The sequence below is a fragment of the Taudactylus pleione genome, unplaced genomic scaffold (genome assembly GCF_031769625.1).
Source record: "Taudactylus pleione unplaced genomic scaffold, aTauple2 ptg000050l, whole genome shotgun sequence".
Taxonomy (NCBI): Eukaryota; Metazoa; Chordata; class Amphibia; order Anura; family Myobatrachidae; genus Taudactylus; species Taudactylus pleione.
The window spans coordinates 2784794-2806099 of record NW_028284452.1 but is presented as its reverse complement, the minus strand read 5'-3'; the positions used below and the strand labels follow the sequence as shown (position 1 = coordinate 2806099).

The 21306-nt window shown below is 31.9% G+C and overlaps 25 non-coding genes across 25 annotated transcripts; all 25 read right to left on the bottom strand.

The window, feature by feature from the left end:
* Positions 1-153: 153 nt before the first annotated feature.
* Positions 154-235, bottom strand: TRNAS-AGA (transfer RNA serine (anticodon AGA)). Its single transcript has one exon. It is a non-coding gene; the product is annotated as a tRNA-Ser (tRNA).
* A 1096-nt stretch (positions 236-1331) lies between these two features.
* TRNAS-AGA (transfer RNA serine (anticodon AGA)) lies at positions 1332-1413 on the bottom strand. The gene has a single exon. It is a non-coding gene; the product is annotated as a tRNA-Ser (tRNA).
* Positions 1414-1539: 126 nt separating this feature from the next.
* On the bottom strand, positions 1540-1629 carry TRNAY-GUA (transfer RNA tyrosine (anticodon GUA)). Its single transcript is given in 2 exon segments — positions 1540-1575; positions 1593-1629. It is a non-coding gene; the product is annotated as a tRNA-Tyr (tRNA).
* A 1083-nt stretch (positions 1630-2712) lies between these two features.
* TRNAS-AGA (transfer RNA serine (anticodon AGA)) lies at positions 2713-2794 on the bottom strand. The gene has a single exon. It is a non-coding gene; the product is annotated as a tRNA-Ser (tRNA).
* Positions 2795-3890: 1096 nt separating this feature from the next.
* Positions 3891-3972, bottom strand: TRNAS-AGA (transfer RNA serine (anticodon AGA)). The gene has a single exon. It is a non-coding gene; the product is annotated as a tRNA-Ser (tRNA).
* Positions 3973-4098: 126 nt separating this feature from the next.
* Positions 4099-4188, bottom strand: TRNAY-GUA (transfer RNA tyrosine (anticodon GUA)). The gene is given in 2 exon segments: positions 4099-4134; positions 4152-4188. It is a non-coding gene; the product is annotated as a tRNA-Tyr (tRNA).
* A 1093-nt stretch (positions 4189-5281) lies between these two features.
* Positions 5282-5363, bottom strand: TRNAS-AGA (transfer RNA serine (anticodon AGA)). The gene has a single exon. It is a non-coding gene; the product is annotated as a tRNA-Ser (tRNA).
* A 94-nt stretch (positions 5364-5457) lies between these two features.
* TRNAY-GUA (transfer RNA tyrosine (anticodon GUA)) lies at positions 5458-5547 on the bottom strand. The gene is given in 2 exon segments: positions 5458-5493; positions 5511-5547. It is a non-coding gene; the product is annotated as a tRNA-Tyr (tRNA).
* A 1083-nt stretch (positions 5548-6630) lies between these two features.
* Positions 6631-6712, bottom strand: TRNAS-AGA (transfer RNA serine (anticodon AGA)). The gene has a single exon. It is a non-coding gene; the product is annotated as a tRNA-Ser (tRNA).
* A 1096-nt stretch (positions 6713-7808) lies between these two features.
* TRNAS-AGA (transfer RNA serine (anticodon AGA)) lies at positions 7809-7890 on the bottom strand. The gene has a single exon. It is a non-coding gene; the product is annotated as a tRNA-Ser (tRNA).
* A 126-nt stretch (positions 7891-8016) lies between these two features.
* On the bottom strand, positions 8017-8106 carry TRNAY-GUA (transfer RNA tyrosine (anticodon GUA)). The gene is given in 2 exon segments: positions 8017-8052; positions 8070-8106. It is a non-coding gene; the product is annotated as a tRNA-Tyr (tRNA).
* Positions 8107-9199: 1093 nt separating this feature from the next.
* TRNAS-AGA (transfer RNA serine (anticodon AGA)) lies at positions 9200-9281 on the bottom strand. The gene has a single exon. It is a non-coding gene; the product is annotated as a tRNA-Ser (tRNA).
* Positions 9282-9376: 95 nt separating this feature from the next.
* Positions 9377-9466, bottom strand: TRNAY-GUA (transfer RNA tyrosine (anticodon GUA)). Its single transcript is given in 2 exon segments — positions 9377-9412; positions 9430-9466. It is a non-coding gene; the product is annotated as a tRNA-Tyr (tRNA).
* A 1083-nt stretch (positions 9467-10549) lies between these two features.
* TRNAS-AGA (transfer RNA serine (anticodon AGA)) lies at positions 10550-10631 on the bottom strand. Its single transcript has one exon. It is a non-coding gene; the product is annotated as a tRNA-Ser (tRNA).
* A 1096-nt stretch (positions 10632-11727) lies between these two features.
* Positions 11728-11809, bottom strand: TRNAS-AGA (transfer RNA serine (anticodon AGA)). Its single transcript has one exon. It is a non-coding gene; the product is annotated as a tRNA-Ser (tRNA).
* A 1096-nt stretch (positions 11810-12905) lies between these two features.
* On the bottom strand, positions 12906-12987 carry TRNAS-AGA (transfer RNA serine (anticodon AGA)). The gene has a single exon. It is a non-coding gene; the product is annotated as a tRNA-Ser (tRNA).
* A 126-nt stretch (positions 12988-13113) lies between these two features.
* TRNAY-GUA (transfer RNA tyrosine (anticodon GUA)) lies at positions 13114-13203 on the bottom strand. The gene is given in 2 exon segments: positions 13114-13149; positions 13167-13203. It is a non-coding gene; the product is annotated as a tRNA-Tyr (tRNA).
* A 1083-nt stretch (positions 13204-14286) lies between these two features.
* Positions 14287-14368, bottom strand: TRNAS-AGA (transfer RNA serine (anticodon AGA)). Its single transcript has one exon. It is a non-coding gene; the product is annotated as a tRNA-Ser (tRNA).
* A 1096-nt stretch (positions 14369-15464) lies between these two features.
* TRNAS-AGA (transfer RNA serine (anticodon AGA)) lies at positions 15465-15546 on the bottom strand. The gene has a single exon. It is a non-coding gene; the product is annotated as a tRNA-Ser (tRNA).
* A 1096-nt stretch (positions 15547-16642) lies between these two features.
* TRNAS-AGA (transfer RNA serine (anticodon AGA)) lies at positions 16643-16724 on the bottom strand. The gene has a single exon. It is a non-coding gene; the product is annotated as a tRNA-Ser (tRNA).
* A 126-nt stretch (positions 16725-16850) lies between these two features.
* On the bottom strand, positions 16851-16940 carry TRNAY-GUA (transfer RNA tyrosine (anticodon GUA)). Its single transcript is given in 2 exon segments — positions 16851-16886; positions 16904-16940. It is a non-coding gene; the product is annotated as a tRNA-Tyr (tRNA).
* A 1083-nt stretch (positions 16941-18023) lies between these two features.
* On the bottom strand, positions 18024-18105 carry TRNAS-AGA (transfer RNA serine (anticodon AGA)). The gene has a single exon. It is a non-coding gene; the product is annotated as a tRNA-Ser (tRNA).
* A 1096-nt stretch (positions 18106-19201) lies between these two features.
* TRNAS-AGA (transfer RNA serine (anticodon AGA)) lies at positions 19202-19283 on the bottom strand. Its single transcript has one exon. It is a non-coding gene; the product is annotated as a tRNA-Ser (tRNA).
* A 125-nt stretch (positions 19284-19408) lies between these two features.
* TRNAY-GUA (transfer RNA tyrosine (anticodon GUA)) lies at positions 19409-19498 on the bottom strand. Its single transcript is given in 2 exon segments — positions 19409-19444; positions 19462-19498. It is a non-coding gene; the product is annotated as a tRNA-Tyr (tRNA).
* Positions 19499-20581: 1083 nt separating this feature from the next.
* On the bottom strand, positions 20582-20663 carry TRNAS-AGA (transfer RNA serine (anticodon AGA)). The gene has a single exon. It is a non-coding gene; the product is annotated as a tRNA-Ser (tRNA).
* Between the last annotated feature and the right edge of the window lie 643 nt (positions 20664-21306).

The window sequence follows — 21306 nt, the reverse complement described above, 5'->3', positions numbered from 1 at the left end:
GACTGGGCTTAGGCTCATTGAATGGAAGAAAATGTGTGAAAGATAAAAAAGAGAACAGACTGGCATCCCAAATATTTTGATGCACTAATGCCTGTTCTCACTCTTAGCATCACTAGCTGCAAGATTTGAAGAAAAAGAAAACATTAATCTGCACGTAGTCGACAGGATTTGAACCTACGCGGGGAGACCCCAATGGATTTCTAGTCCATTGCCTTAACCACTCGGCCACAACTACCTCACATGTGTTAAAGTGTTTATTTTAACATAATTAGGAGAAGGGTTTATGTTTTGCATTGTTTGCATGGTTTAGAATGTGTAAAATTACATAAATGGCCATCTAAGATAATAAAAAAAATTGTTTCCTTCGAGCCGGAATTGAACCAGCGACCTAAGGATTGCTGTACCAAACTCCTCTACAGTCAGAAGTTTAACTTAAATTTGTTATTTTTCTATCATCTGTCAACATCTAGTTTAGAAAGCAGTTTTCATAGATCTTCCATCTGTAGCCACATTTACATCAAGATTAGAGATACTTTAAAATATCAACACTTTTTCACTTTTCAAATTTAGCTTGTTTATTTAAGTGTTTAATTGTTGAAGAAATAATGGGGCCCAAATATAATATTGCAGCAAAACAAAATATAGAAAAAGCTACGTTGCATATGTAAATTAAAATCAACTAATCAAAAATATGCCATATCAAAATCGTATCTACCTTAGAACTCACAAATTAACAGATTTATCTACTAACAATTGGGCTTAATTTTGCACATTCTAATGACCAAATGTATTTGATATTTTGCTAGATATAGCTTTAAAACATCAACACTTTTTCACTTTTCAAATTTAGCTTGTTTTTTTAACTGTTTAATTGTTCAAGAAATAATGGAGCCCAAATATAATCTTGCAGCAAACCAAAATATGGAAAGCTAATTTCTTTATGTAAATTAAAATCAACTAATCAAAAATACGCCATATCAAAACACAATTTGTCTTGTATCTACCTTAGAACTCACAGATTAACAGATTAATCTCCTAACAATTGATCTTAATTTTGCACCTTCTAGTGTGCCAAATGTCTTTGATATTTTGCTAGATATACAAACATTTCTTTCAATGTTGACATTGAATATGCATTCCCAAATAAATAAAAGGTAATCAGTGTGGCTGCTAAGAGTGACTGGGCTTAGGCTCAATGAATGGAAGAAAATGTGTGAAAGATAAAAAAGAGAACAGACTGGCATCCCAAATATTTTGATGCACTAATGCCTGTTCTCACTCTTAGCATCACTAGCTGTAAGATTTGAAGAAAAAGAAAACATCAATCTGCACGTAGTCGGCAGGATTTGAACCTACGCAGGGAGACCTCAATGGATTTCTAGTCCATCGCCTTAACCACTCGGCCACAACTACCTCACATGTGTTAAAGTGTTTATTTTAACATAATTAGGAGAAGGGTTTATGTTTTGCATGGTTTGCATGGTTTATAATGTGTAAAATTACATAAATGGCCATCTAAGATAATAAAAAAAAATTGTTTCCTTTGAGCCGGAATTGAACCAGCGACCTAAGGATTGCTGTACCAAACACCTCTACAGTCCTCCGCTCTACCAGCTGAGCTATCGAAGGTTCCCTATAGAAATCATCTACACTATATCTGATGGAGTGGACATGTAAAACTTTTCACTATCTAAAACTTACCCAATAAAGTAATTAAACTAGACAAAAGTTATTTATATGTTTATTCCTGTTTTGCATAAGCATCACAAATAGTCATGCTTAATGATTTGCTAAATATCACCAGAAGTTTAACTTAAATTTGTTATTTTTCTATCATCTGGCAACAGCTAGTTTAGAAAGCAGTTTTCATAGATCTTCCATCTGTAGCCACATTTACATCAAGATTAGAGATACTTTAAAATATCAACACTTTTTCACTTTTCAAATTTAGCTTGTTTTTTTAAGTGTTTAATTGTTGAAGAAATAATGGGGCCCAAATATAATATTGCAGCAAAACAAAATATAGAAAAAGCTACATTGCATATGTAAATTAAAATCAACTAATCAAAAATATGCCATATCAAAATCGTATCTACCTTAGAACTCACAAATTAACAGATTTATCTACTAACAATTGGGCTTAATTTTGCACATTCTAATGACCAAATGTATTTGATATTTTGCTAGATATAGCTTTAAAACATCAACACTTTTTCACTTTTCAAATTTAGCTTGTTTTTTTAACTGTTTAATTGTTCAAGAAATAATGGAGCCCAAATATAATCTTGCAGCAAACCAAAATATGGAAAGCTAATTTCTTTATGTAAATTAAAATCAACTAATCAAAAATATGCAATATCAAAACACAATTTGTCTTGTATCTACCCTAGAACTCACAGATTAACAGATTAATCTCCTAACAATTGATCTTAATTTTGCACCTTCTAGTGTGCCAAATGTCTTTGATATTTTGCTAGATATACAAACATTTCTTTCAATGTTGACATTGAATATGCATTTCCAAATAAATAAAAGGTAATCAGTGTGGCTGCTTAGAGTGACTGGGCTTAGGCTCATTGAATGGAAGAAAATGTGTGAAAGATAAAAAAGAGAACAGACTGGCATCCCAAATATTTTGATGCACTAATGCCTGTTCTCACTCTTAGCATCACTAGCTGCAAGATTTGAAGAAAAAGAAAACATCAATCTGCACGTAGTCAACAGGATTTGAACCTACGCGGGGAGACCCCAATGGATTTCTAGTCCATCGCCTTAACCACTCGGCCACAACTACCTCACATGTGTTAAAGTGTTTATTTTAACATAATTAGGAGAAGGGTTTATGTTTTGCATGGTTTGCATGGTTTAGAATGTGTAAAATTACATAAATGGCCATCTAAGATAATAAAAAAAATTGTTTCCTTCGAGCCGGAATTGAACCAGCGACCTAAGGATTGCTGTACAAAACTCCTCTACAGTCAGAAGTTTAACTTAAATTTGTTATTTTTCTATCATCTGTCAACATCTAGTTTAGAAAGCAGTTTTCATAGATCTTCCATCTGTAGCCACATTTACATCAAGATTAGAGATACTTTAAAATATCAACACTTTTTCACTTTTCAAATTTAGCTTGTTTATTTAAGTGTTTAATTGTTGAAGAAATAATGGGGCCCAAATATAATATTGCAGCAAAACAAAATATAGAAAAAGCTACGTTGCATATGTAAATTAAAATCAACTAATCAAAAATATGCCATATCAAAATCGTATCTACCTTAGAACTCACAAATTAACAGATTTATCTACTAACAATTGGGCTTAATTTTGCACATTCTAATGACCAAATGTATTTGATATTTTGCTAGATATAGCTTTAAAACATCAACACTTTTTCACTTTTCAAATTTAGCTTGTTTTTTTAACTGTTTAATTGTTCAAGAAATAATGGAGCCCAAATATAATCTTGCAGCAAACCAAAATATGGAAAGCTAATTTCTTTATGTAAATTAAAATCAACTAATCAAAAATACGCCATATCAAAACACAATTTGTCTTGTATCTACCTTAGAACTCACAGATTAACAGATTAATCTCCTAACAATTGATCTTAATTTTGCACCTTCTAGTGTGCCAAATGTCTTTGATATTTTGCTAGATATACAAACATTTCTTTCAATGTTGACATTGAATATGCATTCCCAAATAAATAAAAGGTAATCAGTGTGGCTGCTAAGAGTGACTGGGCTTAGGCTCAATGAATGGAAGAAAATGTGTGAAAGATAAAAAAGAGAACAGACTGGCATCCCAAATATTTTGATGCACTAATGCCTGTTCTCACTCTTAGCATCACTAGCTGTAAGATTTGAAGAAAAAGAAAACATCAATCTGCACGTAGTCGGCAGGATTTGAACCTACGCAGGGAGACCTCAATGGATTTCTAGTCCATCGCCTTAACCACTCGGCCACAACTACCTCACATGTGTTAAAGTGTTTATTTTAACATAATTAGGAGAAGGGTTTATGTTTTGCATGGTTTGCATGGTTTAGAATGTGTAAAATTACATAAATGGCCATCTAAGATAATAAAAAAAAATTGTTTCCTTCGAGCCGGAATTGAACCAGCGACCTAAGGATTGCTGTACCAAACACCTCTACAGTCCTCCGCTCTACCAGCTGAGCTATCGAAGGTTCCCTATAGAAATCATCTACACTATATCTGATGGAGTGGACATGTAAAACTTTTCACTATCTAAAACTTACCCAATAAAGTAATTAAACTAGACAAAAGTTATTTATATGTTTATTCCTGTTTTGCATAAGCATCACAAATAGTCATGCTTAATGATTTGCTAAATATCACCAGAAGTTTAACTTAAATTTGTTATTTTTCTATCATCTGGCAACAGCTAGTTTAGAAAGCAGTTTTCATAGATCTTCCATCTGTAGCCACATTTACATCAAGATTAGAGATACTTTAAAATATCAACACTTTTTCACTTTTCAAATTTAGCTTGTTTTTTTAAGTGTTTAATTGTTGAAGAAATAATGGGGCCCAAATATAATATTGCAGCAAAACAAAATATAGAAAAAGCTACATTGCATATGTAAATTAAAATCAACTAATCAAAAATATGCCATATCAAAATCGTATCTACCTTAGAACTCACAAATTAACAGATTTATCTACTAACAATTGGGCTTAATTTTGCACATTCTAATGACCAAATGTATTTGATATTTTGCTAGATATAGCTTTAAAACATCAACACTTTTTCACTTTTCAAATTTAGCTTGTTTTTTTAACTGTTTAATTGTTCAAGAAATAATGGAGCCCAAATATAATCTTGCAGCAAACCAAAATATGGAAAGCTAATTTCTTTATGTAAATTAAAATCAACTAATCAAAAATATGCCATATCAAAACACAATTTGTCTTGTATCTACCTTAGAACTCACAGATTAACAGATTAATCTCCTAACAATTGATCTTAATTTTGCACCTTCTAGTGTGCCAAATGTCTTTGATATTTTGCTAGATATACAAACATTTCTTTCAATGTTGACATTGAATAAGCATTTCCAAATAAATAAAAGGTAATCAGTGTGGCTGCTAAGAGTGACTGGGCTTAGGCTCAATGAATGGAAGAAAATGTGTGAAAGATAAAAAAGAGAACAGACTGGCATCCCAAATATTTTGATGCACTAATGCCTGTTCTCACTCTTAGCATCACTAGCTGCAAGATTTGGTAAAATTTGAAGAAAAAGAAAACATCAATCTGCATGTAGTCGGCAGGATTTGAACCTACACGGGGAGACCCCAATGGATTTCTAGTCCATCGCCTTAACCTCTCGGCCACAACTACCTCACATGTCTTAAAGTGTTTATTTTAACATAATTAGGAGAAGGGTTTTGCATGGTTTGCATGGTTTAGAATGTGTAAAAAAAAAAAAATTGTTTCCTTCGAGCCGGAATTGAACCAGCGACCTAAGGATTGCTGTACCAAACTCCTCTACAGTCCTCCGCTCTACCAGCTGAGCTATCGAAGGTTCCCTATAGAAATCATCTACACTATATCTGATGGAGTGGACATGTAAAACTTTTCACTATCTAAAACTTACCCAATAAAGTAATTAAACTAGACAAAAGTTATTTATATGTTTATTCCTGTTTTGCATAAGCATCACAAATAATCATGCTTAATGATTTGCTAAATATCACCAGAAGTTTAACTTAAATTTGTTATTTTTCTATCATCTGGCAACAGCTAGTTTAGAAAGCAGTTTTCATAGATCTTCCATCTGTAGCCACATTTACATCAAGATTAGAGATACTTTAAAATATCAACACTTTTTCACTTTTCAAATTTAGCTTGTTTTTTTAAGTGTTTAATTGTTGAAGAAATAATGGGGCCCAAATATAATATTGCAGCAAAACAAAATATAGAAAAAGCTACATTGCATATGTAAATTAAAATCAACTAATCAAAAATATGCCATATCAAAATCGTATCTACCTTAGAACTCACAAATTAACAGATTTATCTACTAACAATTGGGCTTAATTTTGCACATTCTAATGACCAAATGTATTTGATATTTTGCTAGATATAGCTTTAAAACATCAACACTTTTTCACTTTTCAAATTTAGCTTGTTTTTTTAACTGTTTAATTGTTCAAGAAATAATGGAGCCCAAATATAATCTTGCAGCAAACCAAAATATGGAAAGCTAATTTCTTTATGTAAATTAAAATCAACTAATCAAAAATATGCAATATCAAAACACAATTTGTCTTGTATCTACCCTAGAACTCACAGATTAACAGATTAATCTCCTAACAATTGATCTTAATTTTGCACCTTCTAGTGTGCCAAATGTCTTTGATATTTTGCTAGATATACAAACATTTCTTTCAATGTTGACATTGAATATGCATTTCCAAATAAATAAAAGGTAATCAGTGTGGCTGCTTAGAGTGACTGGGCTTAGGCTCATTGAATGGAAGAAAATGTGTGAAAGATAAAAAAGAGAACAGACTGGCATCCCAAATATTTTGATGCACTAATGCCTGTTCTCACTCTTAGCATCACTAGCTGCAAGATTTGAAGAAAAAGAAAACATCAATCTGCACGTAGTCGACAGGATTTGAACCTACGCGGGGAGACCCCAATGGATTTCTAGTCCATCGCCTTAACCACTCGGCCACAACTACCTCACATGTGTTAAAGTGTTTATTTTAACATAATTAGGAGAAGGGTTTATGTTTTGCATGGTTTGCATGGTTTAGAATGTGTAAAATTACATAAATGGCCATCTAAGATAATAAAAAAAATTGTTTCCTTCGAGCCGGAATTGAACCAGCGACCTAAGGATTGCTGTACAAAACTCCTCTACAGTCAGAAGTTTAACTTAAATTTGTTATTTTTCTATCATCTGTCAACATCTAGTTTAGAAAGCAGTTTTCATAGATCTTCCATCTGTAGCCACATTTACATCAAGATTAGAGATACTTTAAAATATCAACACTTTTTCACTTTTCAAATTTAGCTTGTTTATTTAAGTGTTTAATTGTTGAAGAAATAATGGGGCCCAAATATAATATTGCAGCAAAACAAAATATAGAAAAAGCTACGTTGCATATGTAAATTAAAATCAACTAATCAAAAATATGCCATATCAAAATCGTATCTACCTTAGAACTCACAAATTAACAGATTTATCTACTAACAATTGGGCTTAATTTTGCACATTCTAATGACCAAATGTATTTGATATTTTGCTAGATATAGCTTTAAAACATCAACACTTTTTCACTTTTCAAATTTAGCTTGTTTTTTTAACTGTTTAATTGTTCAAGAAATAATGGAGCCCAAATATAATCTTGCAGCAAACCAAAATATGGAAAGCTAATTTCTTTATGTAAATTAAAATCAACTAATCAAAAATACGCCATATCAAAACACAATTTGTCTTGTATCTACCTTAGAACTCACAGATTAACAGATTAATCTCCTAACAATTGATCTTAATTTTGCACCTTCTAGTGTGCCAAATGTCTTTGATATTTTGCTAGATATACAAACATTTCTTTCAATGTTGACATTGAATATGCATTCCCAAATAAATAAAAGGTAATCAGTGTGGCTGCTAAGAGTGACTGGGCTTAGGCTCAATGAATGGAAGAAAATGTGTGAAAGATAAAAAAGAGAACAGACTGGCATCCCAAATATTTTGATGCACTAATGCCTGTTCTCACTCTTAGCATCACTAGCTGTAAGATTTGAAGAAAAAGAAAACATCAATCTGCACGTAGTCGGCAGGATTTGAACCTACGCAGGGAGACCCCAATGGATTTCTAGTCCATCGCCTTAACCACTCGGCCACAACTACCTCACATGTGTTAAAGTGTTTATTTTAACATAATTAGGAGAAGGGTTTATGTTTTGCATGGTTTGCATGGTTTAGAATGTGTAAAATTACATAAATGGCCATCTAAGATAATAAAAAAAAATTGTTTCCTTCGAGCCGGAATTGAACCAGCGATCTAAGGATTGCTGTACCAAACTCCTCTACAGTCCTCCGCTCTACCAGCTGAGCTATCGAAGGTTCCCTATAGAAATCATCTACACTATATCTGATGGAGTGGACATGTAAAACTTTTCACTATCTAAAACTTACCCAATAAAGTAATTAAACTAGACAAAAGTTATTTATATGTTTATTCCTGTTTTGCATAAGCATCACAAATAGTCATGCTTAATGATTTGCTAAATATCACCAGAAGTTTAACTTAAATTTGTTATTTTTCTATCATCTGGCAACAGCTAGTTTAGAAAGCAGTTTTCATAGATCTTCCATCTGTAGCCACATTTACATCAAGATTAGAGATACTTTAAAATATCAACACTTTTTCACTTTTCAAATTTAGCTTGTTTTTTTAAGTGTTTAATTGTTGAAGAAATAATGGGGCCCAAATATAATATTGCAGCAAAACAAAATATAGAAAAAGCTACATTGCATATGTAAATTAAAATCAACTAATCAAAAATATGCCATATCAAAATCGTATCTACCTTAGAACTCACAAATTAACAGATTTATCTACTAACAATTGGGCTTAATTTTGCACATTCTAATGACCAAATGTATTTGATATTTTGCTAGATATAGCTTTAAAACATCAACACTTTTTCACTTTTCAAATTTAGCTTGTTTTTTTAACTGTTTAATTGTTCAAGAAATAATGGAGCCCAAATATAATCTTGCAGCAAACCAAAATATGGAAAGCTAATTTCTTTATGTAAATTAAAATCAACTAATCAAAAATATGCCATATCAAAACACAATTTGTCTTGTATCTACCTTAGAACTCACAGATTAACAGATTAATCTCCTAACAATTGATCTTAATTTTGCACCTTCTAGTGTGCCAAATGTCTTTGATATTTTGCTAGATATACAAACATTTCTTTCAATGTTGACATTGAATAAGCATTTCCAAATAAATAAAAGGTAATCAGTGTGGCTGCTAAGAGTGACTGGGCTTAGGCTCAATGAATGGAAGAAAATGTGTGAAAGATAAAAAAGAGAACAGACTGGCATCCCAAATATTTTGATGCACTAATGCCTGTTCTCACTCTTAGCATCACTAGCTGCAAGATTTGGTAAAATTTGAAGAAAAAGAAAACATCAATCTGCACGTAGTCGGCAGGATTTGAACCTACACGGGGAGACCCCAATGGATTTCTAGTCCATCGCCTTAACCTCTCGGCCACAACTACCTCACATGTCTTAAAGTGTTTATTTTAACATAATTAGGAGAAGGGTTTTGCATGGTTTGCATGGTTTAGAATGTGTAAAAAAAAAAAAAATTGTTTCCTTTGAGCTGGAATTGAACCAGCGACCTAAGGATTGCTGTACCAAACTCCTCTACAGTCCTCCGCTCTACCAGCTGAGCTATCGAAGGTTCCCTATAGAAATCATCTACACTATATCTGATGGAGTGGACATGTAAAACTTTTCACTATCTAAAACTTACCCAATAAAGTAATTAAACTAGACAAAAGTTATTTATATGTTTATTCCTGTTTTGCATAAGCATCACAAATAATCATGCTTAATGATTTGCTAAATATCACCAGAAGTTTAACTTAAATTTGTTATTTTTCTATCATCTGGCAACAGCTAGTTTAGAAAGCAGTTTTCATAGATCTTCCATCTGTAGCCACATTTACATCAAGATTAGAGATACTTTAAAATATCAACACTTTTTCACTTTTCAAATTTAGCTTGTTTTTTTAAGTGTTTAATTGTTGAAGAAATAATGGGGCCCAAATATAATATTGCAGCAAAACAAAATATAGAAAAAGCTACGTTGCATATGTAAATTAAAATCAACTATTCAAAAATATGCCATATCAAAATCGTATCTACCTTAGAACTCACAAATTAACAGATTTATCTACTAACAATTGGGCTTAATTTTGCACATTCTAATGACCAAATGTATTTGATATTTTGCTAGATATAGCTTTAAAACATCAACACTTTTTCACTTTTCAAATTTAGCTTGTTTTTTTAACTGTTTAATTGTTCAAGAAATAATGGAGCCCAAATATAATCTTGCAGCAAACCAAAATATGGAAAGCTAATTTCTTTATGTAAATTAAAATCAACTAATCAAAAATATGCCATATCAAAACACAATTTGTCTTGTATCTACCTTAGAACTCACAGATTAACAGATTAATCTCCTAACAATTGATCTTAATTTTGCACCTTCTAGTGTGCCAAATGTCTTTGATATTTTGATAGATGTACAAACATTTCTTTCAATGTTGACATTGAATATGCATTTCCAAATAAATAAAAGGTAATCAGTGTGGCTGCTAAGAGTGACTGGGCTTAGGCTCATTGAATGGAAGAAAATGTGTGAAAGATAAAAAAGAGAACAGACTGGCATCCCAAATATTTTGATGCACTAATGCCTGTTCTCACTCTTAGCATCACTAGCTGCAAGATTTGAAGAAAAAGAAAACATCAATCTGCACGTAGTCGGCAGGATTTGAACCTACGCGGGGAGACCCAAATGGATTTCTAGTCCATCGCCTTAACCACTCAGCCACAACTACCTCACATGTGTTAAAGTGTTTATTTTAACATAATTAGGAGAAGGGTTTATGTTTTGCATGGTTTGCATGGTTTAGAATGTGTAAAATTACATAAATGGCCATCTAAGATAATAAAAAAAATTGTTTCCTTCGAGCCGGAATTGAACCAGCGACCTAAGGATTGCTGTACCAAACTCCTCTACAGTCAGAAGTTTAACTTAAATTTGTTATTTTTCTATCATCTGTCAACATCTAGTTTAGAAAGCAGTTTTCATAGATCTTCCATCTGTAGCCACATTTACATCAAGATTAGAGATACTTTAAAATATCAACACTTTTTCACTTTTCAAATTTAGCTTGTTTATTTAAGTGTTTAATTGTTGAAGAAATAATGGGGCCCAAATATAATATTGCAGCAAAACAAAATATAGAAAAAGCTACGTTGCATATGTAAATTAAAATCAACTAATCAAAAATATGCCATATCAAAATCGTATCTACCTTAGAACTCACAAATTAACAGATTTATCTACTAACAATTGGGCTTAATTTTGCACATTCTAATGACCAAATGTATTTGATATTTTGCTAGATATAGCTTTAAAACATCAACACTTTTTCACTTTTCAAATTTAGCTTGTTTTTTTAACTGTTTAATTGTTCAAGAAATAATGGAGCCCAAATATAATCTTGCAGCAAACCAAAATATGGAAAGCTAATTTCTTTATGTAAATTAAAATCAACTAATCAAAAATATGCAATATCAAAACACAATTTGTCTTGTATCTACCCTAGAACTCACAGATTAACAGATTAATCTCCTAACAATTGATCTTAATTTTGCACCTTCTAGTGTGCCAAATGTCTTTGATATTTTGCTAGATATACAAACATTTCTTTCAATGTTGACATTGAATATGCATTTCCAAATAAATAAAAGGTAATCAGTGTGGCTGCTTAGAGTGACTGGGCTTAGGCTCATTGAATGGAAGAAAATGTGTGAAAGATAAAAAAGAGAACAGACTGGCATCCCAAATATTTTGATGCACTAATGCCTGTTCTCACTCTTAGCATCACTAGCTGCAAGATTTGAAGAAAAAGAAAACATCAATCTGCACGTAGTCGACAGGATTTGAACCTACGCGGGGAGACCCCAATGGATTTCTAGTCCATTGCCTTAACCACTCGGCCACAACTACCTCACATGTGTTAAAGTGTTTATTTTAACATAATTAGGAGAAGGGTTTATGTTTTGCATGGTTTGCATGGTTTAGAATGTGTAAAATTACATAAATGGCCATCTAAGATAATAAAAAAAATTGTTTCCTTCGAGCCGGAATTGAACCAGCGACCTAAGGATTGCTGTACCAAACTCCTCTACAGTCAGAAGTTTAACTTAAATTTGTTATTTTTCTATCATCTGTCAACATCTAGTTTAGAAAGCAGTTTTCATAGATCTTCCATCTGTAGCCACATTTACATCAAGATTAGAGATACTTTAAAATATCAACACTTTTTCACTTTTCAAATTTAGCTTGTTTATTTAAGTGTTTAATTGTTGAAGAAATAATGGGGCCCAAATATAATATTGCAGCAAAACAAAATATAGAAAAAGCTACGTTGCATATGTAAATTAAAATCAACTAATCAAAAATATGCCATATCAAAATCGTATCTACCTTAGAACTCACAAATTAACAGATTTATCTACTAACAATTGGGCTTAATTTTGCACATTCTAATGACCAAATGTATTTGATATTTTGCTAGATATAGCTTTAAAACATCAACACTTTTTCACTTTTCAAATTTAGCTTGTTTTTTTAACTGTTTAATTGTTCAAGAAATAATGGAGCCCAAATATAATCTTGCAGCAAACCAAAATATGGAAAGCTAATTTCTTTATGTAAATTAAAATCAACTAATCAAAAATACGCCATATCAAAACACAATTTGTCTTGTATCTACCTTAGAACTCACAGATTAACAGATTAATCTCCTAACAATTGATCTTAATTTTGCACCTTCTAGTGTGCCAAATGTCTTTGATATTTTGCTAGATATACAAACATTTCTTTCAATGTTGACATTGAATATGCATTCCCAAATAAATAAAAGGTAATCAGTGTGGCTGCTAAGAGTGACTGGGCTTAGGCTCAATGAATGGAAGAAAATGTGTGAAAGATAAAAAAGAGAACAGACTGGCATCCCAAATATTTTGATGCACTAATGCCTGTTCTCACTCTTAGCATCACTAGCTGTAAGATTTGAAGAAAAAGAAAACATCAATCTGCACGTAGTCGGCAGGATTTGAACCTACGCAGGGAGACCTCAATGGATTTCTAGTCCATCGCCTTAACCACTCGGCCACAACTACCTCACATGTGTTAAAGTGTTTATTTTAACATAATTAGGAGAAGGGTTTATGTTTTGCATGGTTTGCATGGTTTAGAATGTGTAAAATTACATAAATGGCCATCTAAGATAATAAAAAAAAATTGTTTCCTTTGAGCCGGAATTGAACCAGCGACCTAAGGATTGCTGTACCAAACACCTCTACAGTCCTCCGCTCTACCAGCTGAGCTATCGAAGGTTCCCTATAGAAATCATCTACACTATATCTGATGGAGTGGACATGTAAAACTTTTCACTATCTAAAACTTACCCAATAAAGTAATTAAACTAGACAAAAGTTATTTATATGTTTATTCCTGTTTTGCATAAGCATCACAAATAGTCATGCTTAATGATTTGCTAAATATCACCAGAAGTTTAACTTAAATTTGTTATTTTTCTATCATCTGGCAACAGCTAGTTTAGAAAGCAGTTTTCATAGATCTTCCATCTGTAGCCACATTTACATCAAGATTAGAGATACTTTAAAATATCAACACTTTTTCACTTTTCAAATTTAGCTTGTTTTTTTAAGTGTTTAATTGTTGAAGAAATAATGGGGCCCAAATATAATATTGCAGCAAAACAAAATATAGAAAAAGCTACATTGCATATGTAAATTAAAATCAACTAATCAAAAATATGCCATATCAAAATCGTATCTACCTTAGAACTCACAAATTAACAGATTTATCTACTAACAATTGGGCTTAATTTTGCACATTCTAATGACCAAATGTATTTGATATTTTGCTAGATATAGCTTTAAAACATCAACACTTTTTCACTTTTCAAATTTAGCTTGTTTTTTTAACTGTTTAATTGTTCAAGAAATAATGGAGCCCAAATATAATCTTGCAGCAAACCAAAATATGGAAAGCTAATTTCTTTATGTAAATTAAAATCAACTAATCAAAAATATGCAATATCAAAACACAATTTGTCTTGTATCTACCCTAGAACTCACAGATTAACAGATTAATCTCCTAACAATTGATTTTAATTTTGCACCTTCTAGTGTGCCAAATGTCTTTGATATTTTGCTAGATATACAAACATTTCTTTCAATGTTGACATTGAATATGCATTTCCAAATAAATAAAAGGTAATCAGTGTGGCTGCTTAGAGTGACTGGGCTTAGGCTCATTGAATGGAAGAAAATGTGTGAAAGATAAAAAAGAGAACAGACTGGCATCCCAAATATTTTGATGCACTAATGCCTGTTCTCACTCTTAGCATCACTAGCTGCAAGATTTGAAGAAAAAGAAAACATCAATCTGCACGTAGTCGACAGGATTTGAACCTACGCGGGGAGACCCCAATGGATTTCTAGTCCATCGCCTTAACCACTCGGCCACAACTACCTCACATGTGTTAAAGTGTTTATTTTAACATAATTAGGAGAAGGGTTTATGTTTTGCATGGTTTGCATGGTTTAGAATGTGTAAAATTACATAAATGGCCATCTAAGATAATAAAAAAAATTGTTTCCTTCGAGCCGGAATTGAACCAGCGACCTAAGGATTGCTGTACCAAACTCCTCTACAGTCAGAAGTTTAACTTAAATTTGTTATTTTTCTATCATCTGTCAACATCTAGTTTAGAAAGCAGTTTTCATAGATCTTCCATCTGTAGCCACATTTACATCAAGATTAGAGATACTTTAAAATATCAACACTTTTTCACTTTTCAAATTTAGCTTGTTTATTTAAGTGTTTAATTGTTGAAGAAATAATGGGGCCCAAATATAATATTGCAGCAAAACAAAATATAGAAAAAGCTACGTTGCATATGTAAATTAAAATCAACTAATCAAAAATATGCCATATCAAAATCGTATCTACCTTAGAACTCACAAATTAACAGATTTATCTACTAACAATTGGGCTTAATTTTGCACATTCTAATGACCAAATGTATTTGATATTTTGCTAGATATAGCTTTAAAACATCAACACTTTTTCACTTTTCAAATTTAGCTTGTTTTTTTAACTGTTTAATTGTTCAAGAAATAATGGAGCCCAAATATAATCTTGCAGCAAACCAAAATATGGAAAGCTAATTTCTTTATGTAAATTAAAATCAACTAATCAAAAATACGCCATATCAAAACCCAATTTGTCTTGTATCTACCTTAGAACTCACAGATTAACAGATTAATCTCCTAACAATTGATCTTAATTTTGCACCTTCTAGTGTGCCAAATGTCTTTGATATTTTGCTAGATATACAAACATTTCTTTCAATGTTGACATTGAATATGCATTCCCAAATAAATAAAAGGTAATCAGTGTGGCTGCTAAGAGTGACTGGGCTTAGGCTCAATGAATGGAAGAAAATGTGTGAAAGATAAAAAAGAGAACAGACTGGCATCCCAAATATTTTGATGCACTAATGCCTGTTCTCACTCTTAGCATCACTAGCTGTAAGATTTGAAGAAAAAGAAAACATCAATCTGCACGTAGTCGGCAGGATTTGAACCTACGCAGGGAGACCTCAATGGATTTCTAGTCCATCGCCTTAACCACTCGGCCACAACTACCTCACATGTGTTAAAGTGTTTATTTTAACATAATTAGGAGAAGGGTTTATGTTTTGCATGGTTTGCATGGTTTAGAATGTGTAAAATTACATAAATGGCCATCTAAGATAATAAAAAAAATTGTTTCCTTCGAGCCGGAATTGAACCAGCGACCTAAGGATTGCTGTACCAAACTCCTCTACAGTCAGAAGTTTAACTTAAATTTGTTATTTTTCTATCATCTGTCAACATCTAGTTTAGAAAGCAGTTTTCATAGATCTTCCATCTGTAGCCACATTTACATCAAGATTAGAGATACTTTAAAATATCAACACTTTTTCACTTTTCAAATTTAGCTTGTTTATTTAAGTGTTTAATTGTTGAAGAAATAATGGGGCCCAAATATAATATTGCAGCAAAACAAAATATAGAAAAAGCTACGTTGCATATGTAAATTAAAATCAACTAATCAAAAATATGCCATATCAAAATCGTATCTACCTTAGAACTCACAAATTAACAGATTTATCTACTAACAATTGGGCTTAATTTTGCACATTCTAATGACCAAATGTATTTGATATTTTGCTAGATATAGCTTTAAAACATCAACACTTTTTCACTTTTCAAATTTAGCTTGTTTTTTTAACTGTTTAATTGTTCAAGAAATAATGGAGCCCAAATATAATCTTGCAGCAAACCAAAATATGGAAAGCTAATTTCTTTATGTAAATTAAAATCAACTAATCAAAAATACGCCATATCAAAACCCAATTTGTCTTGTATCTACCTTAGAACTCACAGATTAACAGATTAATCTCCTAACAATTGATCTTAATTTTGCACCTTCTAGTGTGCCAAATGTCTTTGATATTTTGCTAGATATACAAACATTTCTTTCAATGTTGACATTGAATATGCATTCCCAAATAAATAAAAGGTAATCAGTGTGGCTGCTAAGAGTGACTGGGCTTAGGCTCAATGAATGGAAGAAAATGTGTGAAAGATAAAAAAGAGAACAGACTGGCATCCCAAATATTTTGATGCACTAATGCCTGTTCTCACTCTTAGCATCACTAGCTGTAAGATTTGAAGAAAAAGAAAACATCAATCTGCACGTAGTCGGCAGGATTTGAACCTACGCAGGGAGACCTCAATGGATTTCTAGTCCATCGCCTTAACCACTCGGCCACAACTACCTCACATGTGTTAAAGTGTTTATTTTAACATAATTAGGAGAAGGGTTTATGTTTTGCATGGTTTGCATGGTTTAGAATGTGTAAAATTACATAAATGGCCATCTAAGATAATAAAAAAAAATTGTTTCCTTTGAGCCGGAATTGAACCAGCGACCTAAGGATTGCTGTACCAAACACCTCTACAGTCCTCCGCTCTACCAGCTGAGCTATCGAAGGTTCCCTATAGAAATCATCTACACTATATCTGATGGAGTGGACATGTAAAACTTTTCACTATCTAAAACTTACCCAATAAAGTAATTAAACTAGACAAAAGTTATTTATATGTTTATTCCTGTTTTGCATAAGCATCACAAATAGTCATGCTTAATGATTTGCTAAATATCACCAGAAGTTTAACTTAAATTTGTTATTTTTCTATCATCTGGCAACAGCTAGTTTAGAAAGCAGTTTTCATAGATCTTCCATCTGTAGCCACATTTACATCAAGATTAGAGATACTTTAAAATATCAACACTTTTTCACTTTTCAAATTTAGCTTGTTTTTTTAAGTGTTTAATTGTTGAAGAAATAATGGGGCCCAAATATAATATTGCAGCAAAACAAAATATAGAAAAAGCTACATTGCATATGTAAATTAAAATCAACTAATCAAAAATATGCCATATCAAAATCGTATCTACCTTAGAACTCACAAATTAACAGATTTATCTACTAACAATTGGGCTTAATTTTGCACATTCTAATGACCAAATGTATTTGATATTTTGCTAAATATAGCTTTAAAACATCAACACTTTTTCACTTTTCAAATTTAGCTTGTTTTTTTAACTGTTTAATTGTTCAAGAAATAATGGAGCCCAAATATAATCTTGCAGCAAACCAAAATATGGAAAGCTAATTTCTTTATGTAAATTAAAATCAATTAATCAAAAATATGCCATATCAAAACACAATTTGTCTTGTATCTACCTTAGAACTCACAGATTAACAGATTAATCTCCTAACAATTGATCTTAATTTTGCACCTTCTAGTGTGCCAAATGTCTTTGATATTTTGCTAGATATACAAACATTTCTTTCAATGTTGACATTGAATAAGCATTTCCAAATAAATAAAAGGTAATCAGTGTGGCTGCTAAGAGTGACTGGGCTTAGGCTCAATGAATGGAAGAAAATGTGTGAAAGATAAAAAAGAGAACAGACTGGCATCCCAAATATTTTGATGCACTAATGCCTGTTCTCACTCTTAGCATCACTAGCTGCAAGATTTGAAGAAAAAGAAAACATCAATCTGCATGTAGTCGGCAGGATTTGAACCTACGCGGGGAGACCCAAATGGATTTCTAGTCCATCGCCTTAACCACTCAGCCACAACTACCTCACATGTGTTAAAGTGTTTATTTTGACATAATTAGGAGAAGGGTTTATGTTTTGCATGGTTTGCATGGTTTAGAATGTGTAAAATTACATAAATGGCCATCTATGATAATAAAAAAAATTGTTTCCTTCGAGCCGGAATTGAACCAGCGACCTAAGGATTGCTGTACCAAACTCCTCTACAGTCAGAAGTTTAACTTAAATTTGTTATTTTTCTATCATCTGTCAACATCTAGTTTAGAAAGCAGTTTTCATAGATCTTCCATCTGTAGCCACATTTACATCAAGATTAGAGATACTTTAAAATATCAACACTTTTTCACTTTTCAAATTTAGCTTGTTTATTTAAGTGTTTAATTGTTGAAGAAATAATGGGGCCCAAATATAATATTGCAGCAAAACAAAATATAGAAAAAGCTACGTTGCATATGTAAATTAAAATCAACTAATCAAAAATATGCCATATCAAAATCGTATCTACCTTAGAACTCACAAATTAACAGATTTATCTACTAACAATTGGGCTTAATTTTGCACATTCTAATGACCAAATGTATTTGATATTTTGCTAGATATAGCTTTAAAACATCAACACTTTTTCACTTTTCAAATTTAGCTTGTTTTTTTAACTGTTTAATTGTTCAAGAAATAATGGAGCCCAAATATAATCTTGCAGCAAACCAAAATATGGAAAGCTAATTTCTTTATGTAAATTAAAATCAACTAATCAAAAATATGCCATATCAAAACACAATTTGTCTTGTATCTACCTTAGAACTCACAGATTAACAGATTAATCTCCTAACAATTGATCTTAATTTTGCACCTTCTAGTGTGCCAAATGTCTTTGATATTTTGCTAGATATACAAAAATTTCTTTCAATGTTGACATTGAATATGCATTTCCAAATAAATAAAAGGTAATCAGTGTGGCTGCTAAGAGTGACTGGGCTTAGGCTCATTGAATGGAAGAAAATGTGTGAAAGATAAAAAAGAGAACAGACTGGCATCCCAAATATTTTGATGCACTAATGCCTGTTCTCACTCTTAGCATCACTAGCTGCAAGATTTGAAGAAAAAGAAAACATCAATCTGCATGTAGTCAGCAGGATTTGAACCTACGCGGGGAGACCCCAATGGATTTCTAGTCCATCGCCTTAACCACTCAGCCACAACTACCTCACATGTGTTAAAGTGTTTATTTTAACATAATTAGGAGAAGGGTTTATGTTTTGCATGGTTTGCATGGTTTAGAATGTGTAAAATTACATAAATGGCCATCTAAGATAATAAAAAAAATTGTTTCCTTCGAGCTGGAATTGAACCAGCGACCTAAGGATTGCTGTACCAAACTCCTCTACAGTCCTCCGCTCTACCAGCTGAGCTATCGAAGGTTCCCTATAGAAAACATCTACACTATATCTGATGGAGTGGACATGTAAAACTTTTCACTATCTAAAACTTACCCAATAAAGTAATTAAACTAGACAAAAGTTATTTATATGTTTATTCCTGTTTTGCATAAGCATCACAAATAATCATGCTTAATGATTTGCTAAATATCACCAGAAGTTTAACTTAAATTTGTTATTTTTCTATCATCTGGCAACAGCTAGTTTAGAAAGCAGTTTTCATAGATCTTCCATCTGTAGCCACATTTACATCAAGATTAGAGATACTTTAAAATATCAACACTTTTTCACTTTTCAAATTTAGCTTGTTTTTTTAAGTGTTTAATTGTTGAAGAAATAATGGGGCCCAAATATAATATTGCAGCAAAACAAAATATAGAAAAAGCTACGTTGCATATGTAAATTAAAATCAACTATTCAAAAATATGCCATATCAAAATCGTATCTACCTTAGAACTCACAATTTAACAGATTTATCTACTAACAATTGGGCTTAATTTTGCACATTCTAATGACCAAATGTATTTGATATTTTGCTAGATATAGCTTTAAAACATCAACACTTTTTCACTTTTCAAATTTAGCTTGTTTTTTTAACTGTTTAATTGTTCAAGAAATAATGGAGCCCAAATATAATCTTGCAGCAAACCAAAATATGGAAAGCTAATTTCTTTATGTAAATTAAAATCAACTAATCAAAAATATGCCATATCAAAACACAAATTGTCTTGTATCTACCTTAGAACTCACAGATTAACAGATTAATCTCCTAACAATTGATCTTAATTTTGCACCTTCTAGTGTGCCAAATGTCTTTGATATTTTGCTAGATATACAAACATTTCTTTCAATGTTGACATTGAATATGCATTTCCAAATAAATAAAAGGTAATCAGTGTGGCTGCTAAGAGTGACTGGGCTTAGGCTCATTGAATGGAAGAAAATGTGTGAAAGATAAAAAAGAGAACAGACTGGCATCCCAAATATTTTGATGCACTAATGCCTGTTCTCACTCTTAGCATCACTAGCTGCAAGATTTGAAGAAAAAGAAAACATCAATCTGCACGCAGTCGGCAGGATTTGAACCTACGCGGGGAGACCCAAATGGATTTCTAGTCCATCGCCTTAACCACTCAGCCACAACTACCTCACATGTGTTAAAGTGTTTATTTTGACATAATTAGGAGAAGGGTTTATGTTTTGCATGGTTTGCATGGTTTAGAATGTGTAAAATTACATAAATGGCCATCTATGATAATAAAAAAAATTGTTTCCTTCGAGCCGGAATTGAACCAGCGACCTAAGGATTGCTGTACCAAACTCCTCTACAGTCAGAAGTTTAACTTAAATTTGTTATTTTTCTATCATCTGTCAACATCTAGTTTAGAAAGCAGTTTTCATAGATCTTCCATCTGTAGCCACATTTACATCAAGATTAGAGATACTTTAAAATATCAACACTTTTTCACTTTTCAAATTTAGCTTGTTTATTTAAGTGTTTAATTGTTGAAGAAATAATGGGGCCCAAATATAATATTGCAGCAAAACAAAATATAGAAAAAGCTACGTTGCATATGTAAATTAAAATCAACTAATCAAAAATATGCCATATCAAAATCGTATCTACCTTAGAACTCACAAATTAACAGATTTATCTACTAACAATTGGGCTTAATTTTGCACATTCTAATGACCAAATGTATTTGATATTTTGCTAGATATAGCTTTAAAACATCAACACTTTTTCACTTTTCAAATTTAGCTTGTTTTTTTAACTGTTTAATTGTTCA